The sequence below is a fragment of the Micromys minutus genome (genome assembly GCF_963924665.1).
Source record: "Micromys minutus genome assembly, chromosome: 6".
NCBI lineage: Eukaryota > Metazoa > Chordata > Mammalia > Rodentia > Muridae > Micromys > Micromys minutus.
This window is the reverse complement of record NC_137975.1, coordinates 62,403,281-62,422,454: the sequence shown is the minus strand read 5'-3', so window position 1 is coordinate 62,422,454 and position 19,174 is coordinate 62,403,281. Positions and strand designations below refer to the sequence as shown.

The 19,174-nt window shown below is 44.2% G+C and overlaps 1 protein-coding gene across 3 annotated transcripts in view; it reads right to left on the bottom strand.

Annotated features, from left to right (window-relative positions):
- LARP4B (La ribonucleoprotein 4B) overlaps positions 1-932 on the bottom strand; it is a 77,168-nt gene extending 76,236 nt beyond the window's left edge. For all 3 annotated transcript variants that reach the window (XM_080918574.1, XM_080918575.1, XM_080918576.1), the window contains exon 1: positions 686-932. The gene's annotated coding sequence lies outside the window, so the exon portion shown is untranslated. The remainder of the gene's footprint in view (positions 1-685) is intronic.
- Between the last annotated feature and the right edge of the window lie 18,242 nt (positions 933-19,174).

Here is a 19,174-nt window from a genome sequence, read left to right as displayed (position 1 = left end):
CGCTCAAGTCTATCAAGTGTAAGGGGAAAAGGGAGCAGCATTCCATACACACACAAACACACACACATACACACTCGAGCAACAGGATCCTAACTTCCTGGTTCTAAAGGAATGCGACTCCCTAATGAGCCATCTCTCCCGCAGCAGCGAGCGCGGCTGTCTGGCCCGTCTCCGGCGGGACCGAAGGGGGCGAGGCCCCGGCGCCGCACTGCGGGTCCCCGGCGCCCGCCCTCCTGCCCTCGGGGCGATGGTGGCCTGCGACCCCAGCCCATTCTCCTCGGGCTGCATAGGCAAACCCGCAAGGGCCTCGGGGACGCGGCCTCGGGGACGACTCTGCACACGTCTCACTTCGCTCCAGTCCTCTCCGGCCAGGGCCGTGTCAGTCAGGTCTGACCCCGGCCCGCAGGTCCTCCCAGGTCCAACCTAACCAGGGCCGCCCCGGCCACAGTCCGGCCTGCCCTGCCGCTCCCTCCACGGCAATGCCTCTTTCTGTCTTCCCCAGCGCCGGCCCCAGCCCGGCGCCGGCCCTGTGCCGTCCCCTCCCCGCCCGGGCCCGGCCCTGCCCGCCACTGGCCCAGTCCCTCCGGGAAGATGGCGGCCCAGTGACAGGCTGGTGGAGGCGCGGGTCCGAGCACGGGGCGTGGAGGGAGGCCGCCCCGTCGGTGACCGAGGGCAGCCCGCTCACCTGTCAGCCGCCCGCCCCGCCCGACCGGCCGCCCGCGGGCTCGTCGCCGCAGCCCCGGTGCCCGGCGACCGCGCAAAACACGCGGGGACGGCCGAGGAGGGAGACGGCAAGAAAAAGGCGGCACGGCCGGGCCGGGCCGGAGACAGCAAAGAAGAGCGAGCGCGGGCTTGGCAGCGACGGCAGCTGATCCTTCCTTTTTCGGGCCCGAAAATGTCTCAACCTCGAGACTCCAGATCCCCAACGCTCCTTCCCGTTCGCATGAGAACACACAGATCCCACTTCCGGGGCCCTGCGGAAGTCCCACCCCCGCGCGGCCCCGCGCCCTACCCCGGCGCCCTCACCCACCCGGCCCGCCGACTGGCGTTTGGCGCCCAGGAGAGCCTAGCGTCATGGCGGCGCTGCGTAGTGATTGGCTAAGAGGAAACGCGAGTCCTCCCTTCTACTTCCCCCGGCCTCTCCGCGCGCACCCATCTCGCGGCATCTATGATTAGCGCGTGCGCGCAGGACGCCGTCCCCGCCCCGCCCCGCCCTGAGTTGCTGCGCGCGCCGCACAGCCCGTCTCTCCCCGCCCATTCTGCAAGCCCCGCCCCGTGGCAGTCGGAGCGCCAGTCGTAGGCAGCTTAGCATCTTACGTGCTAGTGCTAGTGTGCGGGGCCTCCCAGCTCGGCGGCGTCCGGAAAGCTTACCCTTCGCTCCGGACCCGCTGTCCTAGGACCTCGACCCCTGTCCCGCACTTCTCTACAGATTTCCTGATTTCAGTATGGGACAAGAATGATTCAGATAAGCAAAGAAACGTGGTCTTGTCGCTTCCCAGAGAATTAAGACTAGTAACAACTTGCCTTTATCAATTTTCTTTAAAAAAAAAAAAGTATGTTGCATTTACGTTACTTAAAACTTCCTGCCTACTTCCCTGCGATTATGTGCTGGTTGCTTACTGTCTATAACGCATTATTCGAAGTTGTACGAATTTTTCCCGAATGAAAAGGCTCTCTTGGAACTATATCCACGGTTTTCGTACACCCGTTTTGCTCCTTGGTTCCTAGGATCAGTTTGCAAATGCTGAAGCGTGCATTTTGGAAGAAAACTTCTTGGACTCTCATGCATTGGGTCTTTTTGTGGGAGTTTATTCTCTTCCTCCCTCCGGATCTTGATGCTCAAAACTGTGATGTTTAGACTTCAAAGCAAGGGCCTTTACCAAGTGAGCCATCTCACCGGGCCCCTATGTGATTGATACCTTGTTGTATTTTACTCGGTTTAAGACTATTTCCTAGTTACTTATTCTCACAGACCTATTTCTTCTTCAAAGACCAGTTCTCACTATTTTAACACAGATTGGCTTTCAATTCACATAGATTCTCTTGCCTCCCACCTCCCAACTTGGAAGTACTGCCTGGCAAGATGTGTTTCTAAAGATGATAAGTTGCAAGTAAAGATTTCTTGTATTGGAAAGCATATACAATAGAAGTACCATTAAACTCTGGTAGTTACACCTGCTGTTACACCTCAGGGTATTCATTGTCAGAACAATACAACAACACCTAATCCGGAGTACTGACAGGTATTTCCTTCAAATATATCTTCTCTGTCTTGTCGACAAAGATCTTCATGGCTCCTTGTCTTTCCTACAGGATAACATTAAGTAATATTTCATAAAAAGAAGGTATTTTGCAGACTAGTGAAAACAGTCTATTTCAGTCTGTCCCTCCTTACCTTTCCTACCCTGTAGATTGAGACACCCTAACTTTCCATTAGTGTACTAAACATTATTAAGACGTTAGGTGAGTACTCAATCTACGGCTGAATAAAGCACAGCCTGTACACTCTGTACAATGCAGTTCTTACTGAAAACCAAGTCAGTGTTTAATACATATTTTTTCCTATAAATCACCTGAGATGTGGCTCGGTAACAGGGAGCCTACCTCACATATGGAAAGCCCTGGCTTCCGTTCCTAGCATGGAGAGAGAAGGGGAGGAAAGGAGAGGAGGAGAACGAGGGAGAGAAGAAATGAAACAGGAGAATCACTAGGCCATCCAAGCACGCCTGCAGGAGCCATTATCGGGAAACACTGTTTCAAAAAGTAACTGAAACAAGAGATCCGTTCCATCACTACTATTATCTCCTTTTTAAATTTTAAAACATGAACTTACTTTCTTTTCCTGTATATGTATATGATGAGAGAAAGGGGAACTCCCTCCTTCACACTCACACATGTTTTGGTTAGAGAGAATTGATACTTATGTGGGAATTGATTTGTTCCTTTCATCATGTTGGGTCTTAGGGATTCAGCTGAGATCATCACAGTTAGCAGCGTGCGTATACCTTTGCCAGCAGACTATCTCACAGGCAGGCCCACATCAGTGTAATTACACACAAGCTCCACCCCCACCCCAGTTAAATAGTAAGTACCAGCCAAGGAACCGATAAGTGCTTTTGCCAGCTGATATCAGAGTCATATGTGCATGGGTCTTCTGCTGGAGCACAGGAAACTTGCCAGTGACCACATTCTCAAAGGAACAACCAGACATAACAGTAGCTCCTTAGTAAGTGGTTGGGCCTGGAGATCACTTCCCATCTATACCAGAATTCCAGCTAGCTTAATCTTGTGCAGGTCGTATGCAGATGACCACAGCTGCTGTGAGCTCATGAGAGTGAATAGCCATGTCTTATACAAAAAGCATTATTTCATAGTTCTCTTCCCATCTTCCAGCTCTTTCTGCCTCCTCTCCTGCAATGTCTCCTGGACCTTGGTGGTGGTGGTGTGTTGAGGGGGGGGGTGTTTGATAAAAATATCCCTTTTAGGACAACTAAGTTCTCTGACTCTTATCCTCAGTGCTTAAGCAGCTAAGCATATGCCTGTCCACTGACTGCAATCCATTGCATAAAAGCTTCTCTGACTAAGGTTGAGAGCAGCCCAGGTCTATGAGTACAAACATAAATATTTAGAAATCACTTAAACAGCATAGCCATAGAGTTAGCAAAATAATAATGGCAGAGTCTAGCCCACAGCCTATGATCTCTCCAGCCATGGGGTGGGGAGTCCCCAGCATTTTAGTACAGGCGTGATATTCTCTCCACAGGAATAGGGCTCAAATCCAACCAGAAAGTTATTGCCTCTTCCCTAACAGCTATGCCACTATTAGAAAAGTGGGCTTATCTTGCTTGGTAGGTCGGTATTATAGTATGCATGGTCCGGTGCTAGGTATGTCCTTTGATGCCTTTCCAGCACCCTACATAGCACCTTAACCAACAAAGAGGACATTTTCAAGTAGGTATAACATTGGTTTCTCTATGTCCTGCAGCCAAAGTGTGTGGCATACCCAGCAATAGGGTCTTAACCATGTAATTATGTTAGGTGACCAAGGGAAATGACAGTCACCTATGTTCCTTTGGAGACCCCTAGGGCCTTCCTAATCAATAACTAGTAAGGAAACATCCCATGCCTTGTGAGACTCTCGTTTTATGACCCATGTCTTCTAGAAGCAATATGGTCCACCCCTGCAGAGATGTTTTATTCAGACTCTCTTTTTCTAAGCTGTATTTTGAAATTATCTTCCCAACTAGTGGGTTTTCATAAGGCTTTTCATTTCTAATCTGGGCATGGTAGCTCATTCCATAACTGCAGCACTCAAAAGATTGAAGAGAAAGGATCCCAAGTTAGAGGCCAATCCAGATTTTGCTGTTACTCAAGGGTATTAAGAGTAAGGCTCCAACTCAAAACACAACATAAATTCTAATTAGTTAAATTAAACATCAATTAAACAAATAATTTTCTAAGAACTTTCTCTGCATTAAGAGACTCTATTGAGTTCTGGGACCAGGAGAAGAATCCTGAAGAGAAAATAACAAAGAAGTAGGAAAAGGGAATGTAGGTGTTTTGAGATGAAAAATCCCAGCCAACTCCGGAAGGAAACATGAGTACTAGGTAACCCAATGTTCCTAGTGAAGGGGCTGTTCACAAACCTTCCTCAGAGGCTGAGCACCAGTTTGGAAGCCAGAGACAGGCTAGTCCTGTTCGGTGAGTCAAGATTTTATTATGAGGCAAGGAGGAAGCCTTAAGAAGCTTTTGTAAGACTTGCTACAGAGTTTCTCCTACCATAATAGGGACCAGAATAGAAACACAGGAAAGAACTGGCTAAGTCAAATTAGGCGGAAGTATCAAAATGAATGACAGTCATATATTAGAATATGTTGAAATTTTTTTAATGCATGAGTTCACACAGCTACTGGGTGGGGGGGGGTTGTTTAAAAATAGTAGAGATGATAAAAGGGAAAGCTCTTCTTTATAGTAGACTACTGGCGAGTAAATAAAGAAATTGTTTTTAAAGATCAACCATGCTGCCACTATCAGAATTTACAACAGCCATGAACACTAAGGTGAATGGAAGTTTATTGAGGCAAAGGTTATATATGACACCTCAATGCTTAAGTTCAAAGGGAAAGAACGTTTTGCAGTTGACAAATGTGTGTGCTCCTTCTGAATCAAGTGAACCAAGTCAGCAATAATGGCTTCCTGGCTGACATGAGCTCCCATGAGACTAATTGAGCTATGTGGGATTCATGCCCAAAACACAGTGAATGAGATGATGTGTGAGCATTGCTCCAGCTGCATGTGATTGACACACCGGGAGCCATAAATCTCTTCTCCCTGCTTTTTTTTTTTCCGCATGTTTTATGATAACCAAAATATGAGAATGCCGTGGAGGGTTCTAATTTCCTATATGTATTCCATGAAGATGTGGTTGATATTCCTATCCTAGTCAAAGAAATGAAAGAGTACATTTCCTAGGACATCTGTGATGGTTTGTATATGCTTGGCCCAGGAAGTGGTACTGTTTGGAGGTGTGGCCTTGTTGGAGTGGGTGTGTTACTATGGACATGGGCTTTAAGACCCTACTCCTAGTTGCCTGGAAGCCAGTCATCCACTAGCAGCTTTCAGATGAAGATGTAGAACTCTCATCTCTGCCTGCACCCTCCCTGCCTAGATGCTGCCATGTCCCTGCCTTGATGATAATGGACTGAACCTCTGAACCTGTAAGCCAGCCCCAATTAAATGTTGTCCTTATAAGAGTTGCCCTGGTCATGGTGTCTGTTCTCAGCAGTAAAACCCTAACTAAGACAATATCCCACACTCTATTGATGAAGGAACAAAGGGGCCCAGGCAAAGCCTCTGAGTCTTGCCTCTTAAAACAATGAAGAGACATACAGTGGAGCTTAATGGGTGAGCACAGAACCAGGAAGAACAGAGTCTGGACAGAGGCAGTAAGATGACCTAGGAGGAAGCAGCAGCAAATGAAGGAACCTATGGATGAGGCCTGCAGTAGGAACTTAAGATTTACATAGCCATAGAGTCATGTAATGAGGGACCATATCTAAAAGGTCTCTCTCTCTCTCTCTCTCTCTCTCTCTCTCTCTCTCTCTCTCTCTCTCTCTCTCTCTCTCTCTCTCTCTCTCATGTGAGTGTGTCTATGTGAATGCAGTGTAGTATATGAGCATGCACTGGTACATACACCCATACCTTATGTACATATGGAGGCAGCAGGGTCCTGTTCTGTCACTCTCCTTTTTATTCCTCCGAGAGGGTCTCTCACTGAACATGGAGCTGGCCTGGCAGTCATCAAGCCCCAGGCATCCTCTTGTCTCTGCCTCCCACAGCAGGCCAGCACATCTGTCATACTCAGCTTTTTATGTGCGCTCTAGGACTTCAAATTCCGGTCCCCTCATCAAGTGCTTTCTTATCAAGCACTTTTACCCACTGAACCGTCTTCCCAGCTCCTCTAGAAAGATAAGAAACCTTTCTGTGTCCTGTGCTTTGAAATACCCCAGGGGGGGGAGGTTGGAGGGGGATAGCCCACAGGAAAAACCTAAGCTGTTCTATCAAGATTTCAGAGGTTGGATCTGTGACTTCTTTGAATGTGACACTATTTTCTCTTAAACTGGTGGGGACTACAGCTTGAATCTGTGGCACTTCTTGCGGATTTCCTCAAGGAATATCTAACCTGCTTACTTTCAGTAATTTTTAGTTGCTTTTATATTACCATAGCCAAAATACCTGACAGGGATACGGAAAAGAGCAGAATGTTATTTTGACTTGTGTTTTTAGTGTATCACTCCAACATGACAATGGCATCCAACATGGCAGTGGGTCTTTGGGATAGAGACTATTCACAGAAACAGAGAGCTGGACTCAGAACCAGGATATAGCCTGCAAACTACCATCCCTTTGTGGCCTACTTCCTCCAACTACTTCCTGCATCATTAAAGCCCTACCCACTTTAAAACAGTATCCCTAGCTGGGAAACAGGTGCTGAAATATGAGTCTGGAAGGACATTTCAGATTCAAACACCAAAACCTATGTAGTACCCGCCTATGCCCAGACATGAAATGGTTCCCAGGCCCAAGGAAAGACCTATGTCCGTCTTGGTTGCATGCCTCCTTAAGACCCTCACAAAGAAAAAGAGTGGTTGGTAAGTGCAATGGTTATTCCTGGCTGTCAACTTGACTATATCTAGAATGAACTACAATCCAGAATTGGAAGGCTCACCTGTGGTCCCAATCTTGAGGCTGGGAGATACAAGTTTCTGACCTGGATCTTGGCATGGAAATCTTGAGGCATAGTGGCTATGAATCCCAGGAGACTAAGGCAAGGAAAGCTCTGAGTTCAAAGTCAGCCTGGGACAAAACAAGTCCCACATCCAACATGGTGGTACACAGCTTTAATCTGGGCCTCATTTGCTGGAGACCTACATAAGGACATCGGAAGAAGGAAGATTCACTCTTCTTTGCCTGCTTGCATTTACTTGCCTGCACATCTGTTGGAAGCTACTTCTACAGAAGACTAGCTGAAACAACTAGCCTCCTGGAACTGAGCAATAACTAGATTTTTGGACTTCCCATTGTTGAGAGTTGGACTACAGACTGTAAGTCATGGACAAATCCCTTACTATATAGAGACTATCCGTAAGTTGTGTCTCTAGAGAACCCTGACTATTACAGTAAGAGTCAAGAGATTTTGGAAGGATCTCTAGTCCAGGATTTGATATTTTAGACAAAGAACCAGACTTCGTATGTCCGTTAGCTACTTTTTTGTTGTTGTTTTTTTGTCTGGTTGGCTTCTTTGTCTGAGATGAAGCTGGATAACCGAAAGTGATGTATGGAAGAAAGGATTTACTTGTTTATTTTGGTTTACTGTCCAAGAGAAAGAGCCCATAAGGGCAGGATGGTGTGGCAGCTGGAACAGAAACCTAAGAGACCACAAATGTAAGCTCAGAGCACAGGGAGCAAGCTGGAAACAGAATGGGGTTGTAAACTCTCATATTCTGTCCCAATGAAGTACTTCCTCCAGCAAGGCTACACCTCCTAAGGCTCCAGAACCACCCCGCAAAAACCACCCGGGGACCAAGTGTTAAAATGCATGAATCCATAGGCGACTTTGGTTTTCCCATTTAAACCTACACATCAGGTGTGTGTTAAGTATACTCCCCTAGGAAAGCTTTAAACTCCTGGAGATCTGACAAGGCAGTCACAGTTTTTTAATTCAGCATCTTTCCAGTGAACCAGAGTTTGTCCCAGAGCCTCTGTGGAAGCAAGAAATGGTGCCTGTTTCCTCCCATCCATCACCTTGGGTGAGAGATGCAGTCGCCGCTGAGAAGTTTGATATCACAGTAAACCGTCCTAAGAAATAGCTGTGTTCTGTTGCTTAAGAAAATGGAGACTGGTACCCAGTCCACAGACAGGATGGCTCTTCCTACTGGATAAAAATAATTCCCAGGAGGTCTGTGAAGGAAAATCCAAACAACAGCAGGCTCCACAATTCTGAGGGTTTTTTTTTTTAAGTTTTATTTGTTTGTTTATTTTCTGCACGTTCATGTGTGTATGTGCAGGTCGGTGCACATGGGCATGAAGGTCAGAAGTCGACCTCTGGTGTCATAACCAGTTCACCTAATATCTTTATTTTTAACATTTTTTAGTAGTGAACCCAGCTGACCTGGAAATTTAATCATTTTCTTCTCATTCCTGAACTCCATGAAGATACCTATTTTTGTTTCTTTGTTTTGTCAACAACCTTAGATACCATGTCTCAGTTGGGAGGCACAAATCTTCTATACATCACTTATGTTATGCTTGTATTTTCCTCTAGGCGTGTTAGTCACTTTAACTAGACTCAGAGACAGTTTTCTAGATCCTCTCTGTAGAACATCTGGAGTTTACAGGTCACATGCTGCCTGCCACCATCAACAGGACTTCCAGAGGGAGACTGGGAATCCAAGCAACCTCACACTTACTCTCTTCTTCCATTTCTCCCTCTCTCTCTTTCTTTTTATAATTTTATAAAGTGTGTGTGTGTGTGTGTGTGTGTGTGTGTGTGTTAGTATACCTGTGTATACAGACCATGTGTTTACAACAGAATGAAAGTGGAGGTCAGAGGACAACTTGCAGGAAAGGCTTCTTTCCTTCTATCATGTAGATTTCGGGAACCTAAGTCAAATTGTCAGGTTTGGTAGCAAGCATCCTTACCTGCTAAAGCGTCTCACTAGCACCTCATCCTCAGTTTCAAAGGTCACACTTTCAGACTTCTTCACCTGTCTGGACGACGTGCCAAACTCTGACTACTTACAATTTCCATGCACTGGTTATATGAATAAATATGTAACAGGAATGGAGAGAAATAACAAAACTCTAATTTTTTTTGGGGGGGGGCCTCATGTTTGTTTCTAGATGGACCTTGAGCTTCCTGTTTTGCAGAAGATGATCTTGAACTTCTGATCCTCCTGAGTGCTGGGGTTACAAATGTGTGTGGCTTTAATTTTATTCAGTCTACTTTTACTGATGATTCTTAAACACTTTAACTTCCCTTTTAGCCCACCCGAGGTAGTGGGAAAGGAAGGATACTGAGGAAATGGACCTGTTTACAAAGGTTCTTTGGAGCAACTTCCACTTACACCCCTCCAAATGTCACGTGTCCTCCACGGTCTCGCCTCGGCACGAGTGTCTGTCTCAGCTGACACCACTCTGCCAATCAGGCCATGTCCGTGAAAGCAGCAAGAAACTGTAGCACCCCACCAGAAGTGTTTGGTGCTTTTTTCTCGTTGTAGTTCCAACAAATGGAGCTCAACAACACATGTAAGGCGGACCAATGCATGCGTGTCTTTATCAAAGAATCCTTCAGCACATGTCCTTTCACTTGCTTGCTTTAGAAGAACATCCTTTCCTCTGTGTCTGCTTCAGAAAAGCATTCTCTCACATGTTTGCTCCAGCAAAACACCATCCAACACAACTGACTTTCCAAAGGACCCATAAGTTTCCACTTCTGGTGCGTGCCACCACATTCAGCTTACATAGTATTGGAGACCAAATCCAGGTCTTCAAACAAGCTAGACAAAGCACTCTACCAACTAAACCACATCCTGCACTCCTGCTTCAGAATTTTTATTTTGTCAAATATCTAAATCTATTGTTTTCTTTAGAAGTAGCTCCCTATTTTAAACATTGTTTTGAGTTTGTATTTTAAAGTACACCAATGCTCAGATAGTTACTAAATTGTTGGTTATTTTACATAAGAGAAAATTTTGATAAGTGCAGTTTTCATGTTTTTACAAAAGTTACCTTAAGTGACAGTTAAATGCTCAGCCATAAGACATGCATTGTCTCCCCCCCAAGGTCCAAGGCACAGGGGAAGAAAGGATGTGACAATCAGAGGGAGGGAAGACCGATGGAACACTGCCTTCTGGGCCTGACATGGTGGTCGCACTCTCAAACTCACAGCAGCTCTGGTTGCTTGCCAAAGATTGGACTTTTCTGACTTCCATGATGGAGGAGTCGGGTCCACAAGGCTCTTAGGATCTATAGGCAGTTAAGGGTTGCTAGAGGAAGGAGAGAACTTTCTACAGTGTCCATGGGCTTTTAAATAACCCCTAACTTATATTCCTGTAAGAGATCCAAACAGAATTCATGGGGTCATTAAAAAAAAAAAAACAAAGTAAAACAAACAAAACAAACAAAAAACCAAACAAACAAAAAACAAAACAAAACAAAACAAAAAGCAGAATAAACCTAGAGGTAGAAGGGAAATCATTGAAAAGAATCAGGAGAGAGATGAGGGAAAGTAAGAAGACGATAAATATACTCCAAAAACATTATATACATGTATCAGAATGCCATATCAGACTCCTTACTGTGTATAACTAACACATGCTAATAAAAACTTATAATAGAAACAAGATCATACATATATGCATATATCACATTATAGTCCACTCCACACAGATACACAACCGACAGACACACAACTGAAACAAAAGTTTCATGTAACATCGGCAACTGGTGCTCTACATCACACATGTGCTAAACAACACTAAACCGTACACTTACAGTGGCCACACGGATGAAGTTTTATGCTGTAAGATATTTAACCTCCATCTTAAAACGCATTATGAAACAATACTTGACTTTGGGCCACATTGGTTCTGGTTTTGTTCATTCTGGTTGTAAGCGTTTAAGCTGATCCATGCTTTGCTGATGTCAGAGCTGTAGCTGGCGCCACGCTGGCCGGACTGATGAGACTATGGAAACTCTGACTCCTGATTTCCACGCAGCTCACAAGCTGATAATCCTCACTACCTGCACAATCCGCTGCTTTTGAAGATCAGGTTTGAAACCCTACGTAGAAACGGGGGCTTAAGTGTGTGCTGGTAAACGATACTTCCTTCATTAATTTGACATTTTTATATTATTAATTATTGTTTTTCTATCTTGAATGATAAGAATTTCATACATTTAGGAAACTGGCTGGTGTGAGGTCATAGGGAGTGGTGAGCCTGTGGCTAACTAAGGAAGGGATGTGTGCTCAAGGAGGAGCGCAATTTCACTTTAACAAACGCTGAGGCTGACATGCTGCACGCCTGTAATCCCAGCACCTGGGAGGCAGAACCGTGAGTGGTGGGACTTCAAGGCACGCTGGGGGGCTGCACAGTAAGATTCTGTGCTTAAGAGCCAAAATCAAAGCAAACGAAAGCACAGAACAGATGCACAAACTTCCGTGCTGACAAAGGAAGTTAAGAGATCTTGGGACCCAGAGTTCAAGATCATGGTTAAAAACAGTTTTTTCAGAGGTTGGGGGATGGGCGTGACCTCATGGAGAGTTTCATGACTTGAAAATCCGAACACACAGAGCTCGAAGAAAGTTACAACAGAACAGAAACTTACAGTGCCCTGCCTCTTCGGTCTGAGGGTCCAGCTTAATATTGCTGGAGAAGTCGTTTGCAGTTCTACCAACAATACAGGATTTTACCAGCAATCCAAAGTGCTTCTACATAATAGCCTTGGTAATTATGAATAGTGTAGACCAAGCACGTGAAAGTCACCAGATGTGTTTCCTATGTATCATCCCCTGTACTCCAAATGGCACTGGAATGTAATCTACCGCATTGTAAGTAAGGAAAGTGAAACTCAAACACCAAAACAACCAACCTGAGATTCCCCCCACCCCAAAGGGAAAGTAAAACCCCCGAACTCCAGAATCTAAGCGTCTTTCCCACTCCCCTCCCTGGGTTCTTTGTCAGCAGAAGGGAGTCCCACCACAATGTGGCATTTTCATTCAGTGGAAATTTCTTTTTCTCCTTTTTCTCTCTCCCCTCCCCCAGCCCCTGCCTTCCCTCCTCCTCCTCCCTCCCCCTCCCCCTCCCCTTCCTTCTCTCCTATATGTGTTGCTTAACAGCAAAGCGTAAGACAAATAGCTTCCTATATAAAGAAGCAATCAGATTTAATATATTGCTCTCTGGTAGTTGGGTCATAATGTGCTGTCTCAGCCCAGAGAGAAATAGATTCTTCTTCCACTGAAGAAAGAAATGTGTCTGTTATACAGCCCCTGCTAAGTGGAGGTACTGGAATCTGAATCTCTTTGGTCTTGGGAGGTTGTCTGTGTCTTAGTGACTCCAGTTAGATGCAAGCAAATGCCGGTCTCTTCTCCACCCAGGGTAAAGCTCAAATCTTATCCTGAGCACTGTGCTGTTTGTTCACAAGTTCAGGCCAGAGGCTGGAGACATGGCTCAGCAGTTAAAAGCACTTGTGCCCCGAAGAGTGCCCCCACCTCCACAGCGTCTCACACAACTGCATTTCCAATCTCAGGGGATCTGACATCCTCTTTCCAGCCTCCTTAGACAGCAGTACCCCATATGCATATATGCTGTAAAATATTCATACACATAAAATAAAAATAAATAAATTCTGTTGGAAAAGGAAGGTCACAACAGATTTTTGCTAATGACAGGGTCCTAACTGTATTCCTCCACTGTTCGCTATCTATTTTCGTTTTAGCTTATATTTCCTGTGTTAAGTGCATTTTAAAACACTTTCATAGGTCTGTTAATCTTTTTTACCTCCCTTCCCAGCTTAGATCCAGATTTCAAGTTTAAATTTCTTTTAGAACTTCATACATGAACACTGTATTTAAATCACTCCAGCCCTCCTTCTTCTCTTTTACCCCTCCCAAATTCATGATTTCTTCTTAATGATTTTATATATGTGTATATATATACATGTGTGTGTGTGTGTGTGTGTGTGTGTGTGTGTGTGTGTGTATGCTGGGATTATAGGGCATATGCTATCATACTTACTTTTTATATTCTTTATTTTTAAAATTGGTGTGTGTGTGTGTGTGTGTTCATTTGTGTACATATACATGTGGAGGACAAAGTTGATGCTTGGTCTCTCCATCTTGATTTTGATACAGGGTCTCCTCTGAATCTGAAGTGCACTGATTCTGCCAGACGAGCTGACCAGCAAGCCCCAATGATCTTTGTTTCTGCCTCTCAAATGCTTGAATTGTACAGGGATTTGACAACGCTGTGCCCAGCATTGGGGTCAGAAAAACTCAAATTCGGGTCCTCATGTTTGTGCGACAAGCACTTTACCAACTGAGCCATCTTCTGAGCCCTATATTCCTCCTTCTGCTAGCACTTGCTATGCTCTTAATTACAAAGGCTTGCTTTAAAATGAGAACAAATATTTTTGAGTTCTCAGAGAAGGAAATAACTGTTACACTTAGAAGTAACTGGACACTTATCCGAAGGACAAGAAGATGCATAACCCATGTGTCTCCATAGAGACAAAAGACATGAGGTGTATGTTTGTAGATATACCAGATGGGAATTTATTGGGGAATTGGCTTCACTACTATAGCAGCTAAGAAGTTCCGTGACCGGCACAACAGGCCAAGCCAGATGCTCTGGGATGCATGCTTGAGGCCTAAACCCTGAGAAGCCAGGGAGGAGGCTGCTGGAGTGAGATTCCTGGAGTCTAAAGGCCAGGGTGTCCACACTTCTGATGCACTTTGGGGGAGGGGGTTAGTATGGCAGATCAGTTTTCCTCCTGTATCTATACTGTCTATTCCTCTGGCTGTATGGGCGGTGCCTATCCACACTAGAAAAGGTTTTTCCTGTACAGTCTCCTGTCATCTTCTTTTAAAACACACCACAGACACACCTCAAGCAGCAGTGCATCAGATCTTCAAGTAGTTCTCCATCCAGCCAAGGGCACAGCAAAACTGGCCATCACAGGAGGTGAGCAAATTGCTGCTAATTTTCAAAGCAATTAGTGTGGTTTCCATGTCATTCTTAGCTAAAGAATCACAGGGAAATCACCCTTTTAAGTCTCTCCTTTAATTTACTGTAGTGACATGATTAAAGAGTTACAAATAACCAGCTTAAGGCCTTGGGGAATCCCATTTCTGTCCATACAGTTTTGTTTTATTTATTATTGATAACTTTTTAATATCTTGCTTATCTATTTGTTGAAACAGATCATTGAATTAGAAACTGCACTGTGGTTAAGCAAGGCTAATATAATTACCTTTTTAAACATCAAAACATTTTTTTAAGGCGAAAAGCACCAAACAATGAGGACGTAGGTTCAAACCTCCTAGAAAAGAGAAAGGCCCTAACACCGACTCTGCTACATTCCAGAGCACAGACTCAAGAGGAAGCAAGAACCAGCTCTTCACCACCAACCCCATGGGTCCTGCCAAGTCTTGACAACAAGCAAACAAATGGAAGGTTTTGTTCTGTTTCTTTCAGGCACAGAGACAATGTGTGAGTATGTGGACAGCCAACTGAAGTACTTCCCAGGTAGCAGGAGGGGTAGTGGCCCGCGCACACCAAGGAAGGCATGGGTCGCTGGCCCAGTTAGTGTGGGTGCATGATGTGGTTCTAGGAACAAGGGAAGACTTAGCAGACATGGCAGAGAATAAAATGTTCTCTGGCCCCAAAAGGTAGAGTTGAAGAAAACCCAGAATTTTTTATGGGTGAGAGATGGTGCCTTCTTTAAATATAAAACTTGTTTCCACATGCGCCCTAGTGAGATGGCTGGCAATGTGATCATGGACTTAAGACCTCACAGGGCTGCATGGAAGATTCCAGGAGCAAGGGCTTTCTCTTCCTGAGGCGGAGCTTGCTCCTGAGACATGTTTCATGAAGTCCTTACCCCAAACGCCAAATACAAGGGCACACTTTTTTAAATCAAAATTTTGATTCTGAGATGGTTATAATTCACATGCAGTTGTGACAAATGATGCGGAGAGATCCTTTGTGCCTTTTACCCACCAAAATAACAGGACCACTAGAGCTCACAACCAGATTAAGGCAGAAAACATCTCACAGTTCTCTCAGAGTCACCCACATGCCAACCAGGGACACCTCGTCTTTAATCCTGACAACCCCCATTTATAGTCTCCATTTCTATAATGGTAACACTTCCAGAATTTTCTGTAAGCGGCAAGTATACTCTTTTTTCCCCCCTCATTAATTAATTTATTTATTCACCTTACATCCTGATCTCTGCCTTCCTCCCTCCAGTTCATGCTTCACAGAGTCCTTCCCCTATCCTCCTTTCTCTTGTCATCTGAGGCGGTGGAGACCCCCTCTGCGTATCCCCCATCCCCACAGCAGCACATCAAGTCTCTGCAGGGCTAACCATGTCCTCTCCCATTGGGGCCAGACAAGGCAGCCCATTTAGAGGAACAGGATCCACAGACAGGCAACAGCTTTAGGAACAGCCCCTGCTCCAGTTGTTGGGGGGCCCACATGAAGACCAAGCTACACATCTGTTACATATGTGTGGGGAGCCTAGGTCCAGCTGTGTGTGCCCTTTGGTTGGTGGTTCAGTATCTGAGAATCCCCTAGGGTCCAGGTTAGTTGACACTGTTGATCTTCCAGTGAGTTCCTATCCTTCTAGGGACTCTATCCTTCCCCCAACTCTTCCCCAAGGTCCACCTAATGTTTGGCTGTCGGCCTTTGCTTCTGTTTCAGTCAGCTGCTGGGTGGAGTCTCTCAGAGGACAGTTATGGTAGGCTCCTGTCTGCAAGCATAACAGAATATCATCAACAGTGTTAGGGACTGGTGCTTGTCCATCGAATAAATCTCAAGTTGGGCCAGTTATTGGCTGGCCATTCCCTCAGTCTCTGCTCCATCTATGTCCCTGCATTTCTTGTAGACAGGACAAATTCTGGGCCAAAAGTTTTGTGGGTGGGTTGGTGCCCTTATCCCTCCACTGGGTCCTGCCTGGCTGGTAAGCAAACTCTTATGTAAACTTCATCCAGTATAATATTCTGGAGATATAATCCATGGCATGGATAAGTTGGATTTTTCCCCCTTTCATTGCAGAGTTGTGTTATGTAATAAGGACTTAGTATTGTTTGATTAATCGGCTACTTGCTGAAGTACAACTGGGTGGTTTCCAGTGTGGGGTTAAGACAAATAAAAATGCTATCAATGTTTGAGTATAGGTTTTGGTGTGAACACAAGCCCTTATTTTTTCGGGATAAATGCTAAAGCATGCAATTAATTATTGGGTTGTATGTTAGTTGTATATTTAGCTTCTTAAAAATGGTCAAACTGTTTTCCATAGTGGCTGTATCTTTTTGTGTTCCCACTCGCCAGTCATAGAAGTATGAGCAGTCTGGTTTCTCTCCACCCATATGGAACATTTGGTAACTATTTGTAACTATATGTTACTTTAGTCTTTACCTTCTTTCCCCAGGGCTGGAAATCAAGCCTAGGACCAAATCAAATGAAATGCTAGGCAACTGCTGTACAGTTGAGCTGCATCCTGGGTTCTGTCATCTTTCTGATGGATACAGTAACACCTCGAGCTGTGGTTTCAATTTGCATCCCCTGGAGGCGCTTTGTACTGAATATCATTATATTGTTCATCTTCCCAAGCACTTACTTGTCAATGAATACTATCTTCAAGTCGGGCCAGTTATTACGTCATTACTTTGGCCCCTTTTTTTAATTGAGCAGCCTTCTGAAGACATTGAATTTTGTGAATTCTTCATACATTTTTGATACTAGTTGGTTGGGAACCTGGTTTACTGATATCTTCTTTCAGTTTGGAGTAAGTATTTTCATTTTCTAACAAGTCCACAAAATAGTTATTTATTGAGACAAGGTAGCACCAACTAGCCTGGAATTTGCTGTGTAGACCAGGCTGGCCTTGAACTCCCAATAATAATACACGAACTTCTACTTCCTGGGTGCTGGGGTTAAAGGTGTTCATCACCATGTCCAGCTTAAGATTTTTCTTTTTGGTGAAGTGAGCTCATGAGTTTTTCTTCTGATGCACTGTGTAAAGTCTACAAATTCTGTGCTTTGTCCTAGATCCTAAGACAGTTTTCTGTTTGGTTTTGCTAATAGGCTAATACTTTTGTATTTTATTCTTGAGCCTGCAATCCATTTCAAAAAACATTTAGCTATTCTAATATTTAACAGATTTTAATTTTCTTTGTATCTACAAGAGACATTTTAAAGATAATTAAGTTAAACCTTTGTATTTGAGCACACTGGTATTTTCCTGTGGCAAATATTCTAGTCCGTGGATACTGCATGCACTTTCTTAGATCTGCTTTGATTCTTTTGCTGTACATGTCTTGAGAGAGTTATAAATATCTTACTCTTTTGAGTGATTACAAATGGTGTATCATTAGTTCTGGTCTTTATTATTAATAATATTGATTTTCCTGTAGTTACCCCATATCATGTTACAAGCTCACTTATTAGTTATAGGAATTTGAGGTTAGCTCCCTGGGATTCTCTTTGTCAACATCATGTAATCTGAAAGTAGGAATCAACCATAGTCTCTCTGTCTCTATCTCTACCTCTGTTGGGATTCTTACTCTTTCTCTCTCTCTCTCTTGCTCTCCCCCCATTACCTCTCCTCCTCCAGCAGACATCCCTGCTTTGGTCCTGATGTCCTGGTCTTCCAGGAAAAGCATTATGAGAAGGAGCACACTGCTAGCTATAAGTGGCTAGGATGTTTCTATTTGTTTTTACTTTTTCAGAAAGTTTTAGCTTTTTATTTTACTCATGCAGTGGTATTAATTTTGTTATTTTTTTCTGCATCAACTGACATGATTCTTTGATTTTTCCCCCTTTCCTCCCTCTTAATGTGGTAGATTACATGAAGAATTCCACTACTTAGTTAACTTTACAATCTTAGAGCAACTTTAACTATGGTATATTATTTTTATACATGCTAAACTTTATATATATATATATATATATATATATATATATATATTTTAATTTCATGAGCAATATTGTGTATAGGTATTTCTTAGATTTGCACTGCTAGTGTCTAGCTTTGGTATCAGGGTAACGCTGACTTCATAAACTATCCTCTCCTATATTTTCAAGAAAATCTGAAGTAGAATTGAGCTTAATCATTTAAATGTTGATAGGATGCTGTTGTGAAACCTCTGGGCGTAGAGATTCTCCCATTCAGGTTTAAATATTTCTATTATGTATTTTTTTAAAAATTGCATTTCTTTTATTTCATGTGCCCCATTCTTTTCAGTTAAATACATATTGTGAAGGAGCAGGCTCAAATAAAGAAAATTCATGTCCCTGTATCCCAGCCAGCACTGTGAGGCCAGCTGGATGCAGCTCCGAGCATCTGTGTCCTGTTGGCTTATGGCCGCCTCCCAGCACAGGTGTGTTGACTCAGCTTTAGGACTAGGCTTCAGTCTCAGCTTCCTCCTTAATCAGCCTTGCCCAGAACCTGGCCAGGTTGCCTGCCAGTCTCTCCCCCATCCCTGGACCTCCTCCTTACTCATTGTTGTTCCTGGAACTTCAGTGTTGGCTCTTACACGTTGAGAGTCTTCTGCTGTTTACTTTTGCTGCTGTGACCCCACCTCCTGGTTTCTCTTCCAGGAAGTAGATTTCTGTTTAATTCAAGTCTGAACACTTTACTCTAGACTGTGGAATACCCTGGAGCGATCAACCCTGTCACCCAGGTTAACAACTTGTGTTGGGAACCTGACTTCCTCGTCTTCAATTCTCACACCAAGGCTTCAGGTACATAAACCAAGCTGGCATGGATTTTAAACTATATATTTGACCAAGTTGTTGCTCATATCAATAACACTAAGCACTAATAAGTAATTAGTCTTTTTGAATACCATCTATCTAAAATTTCCTCATTTCTTTACTACACTCAC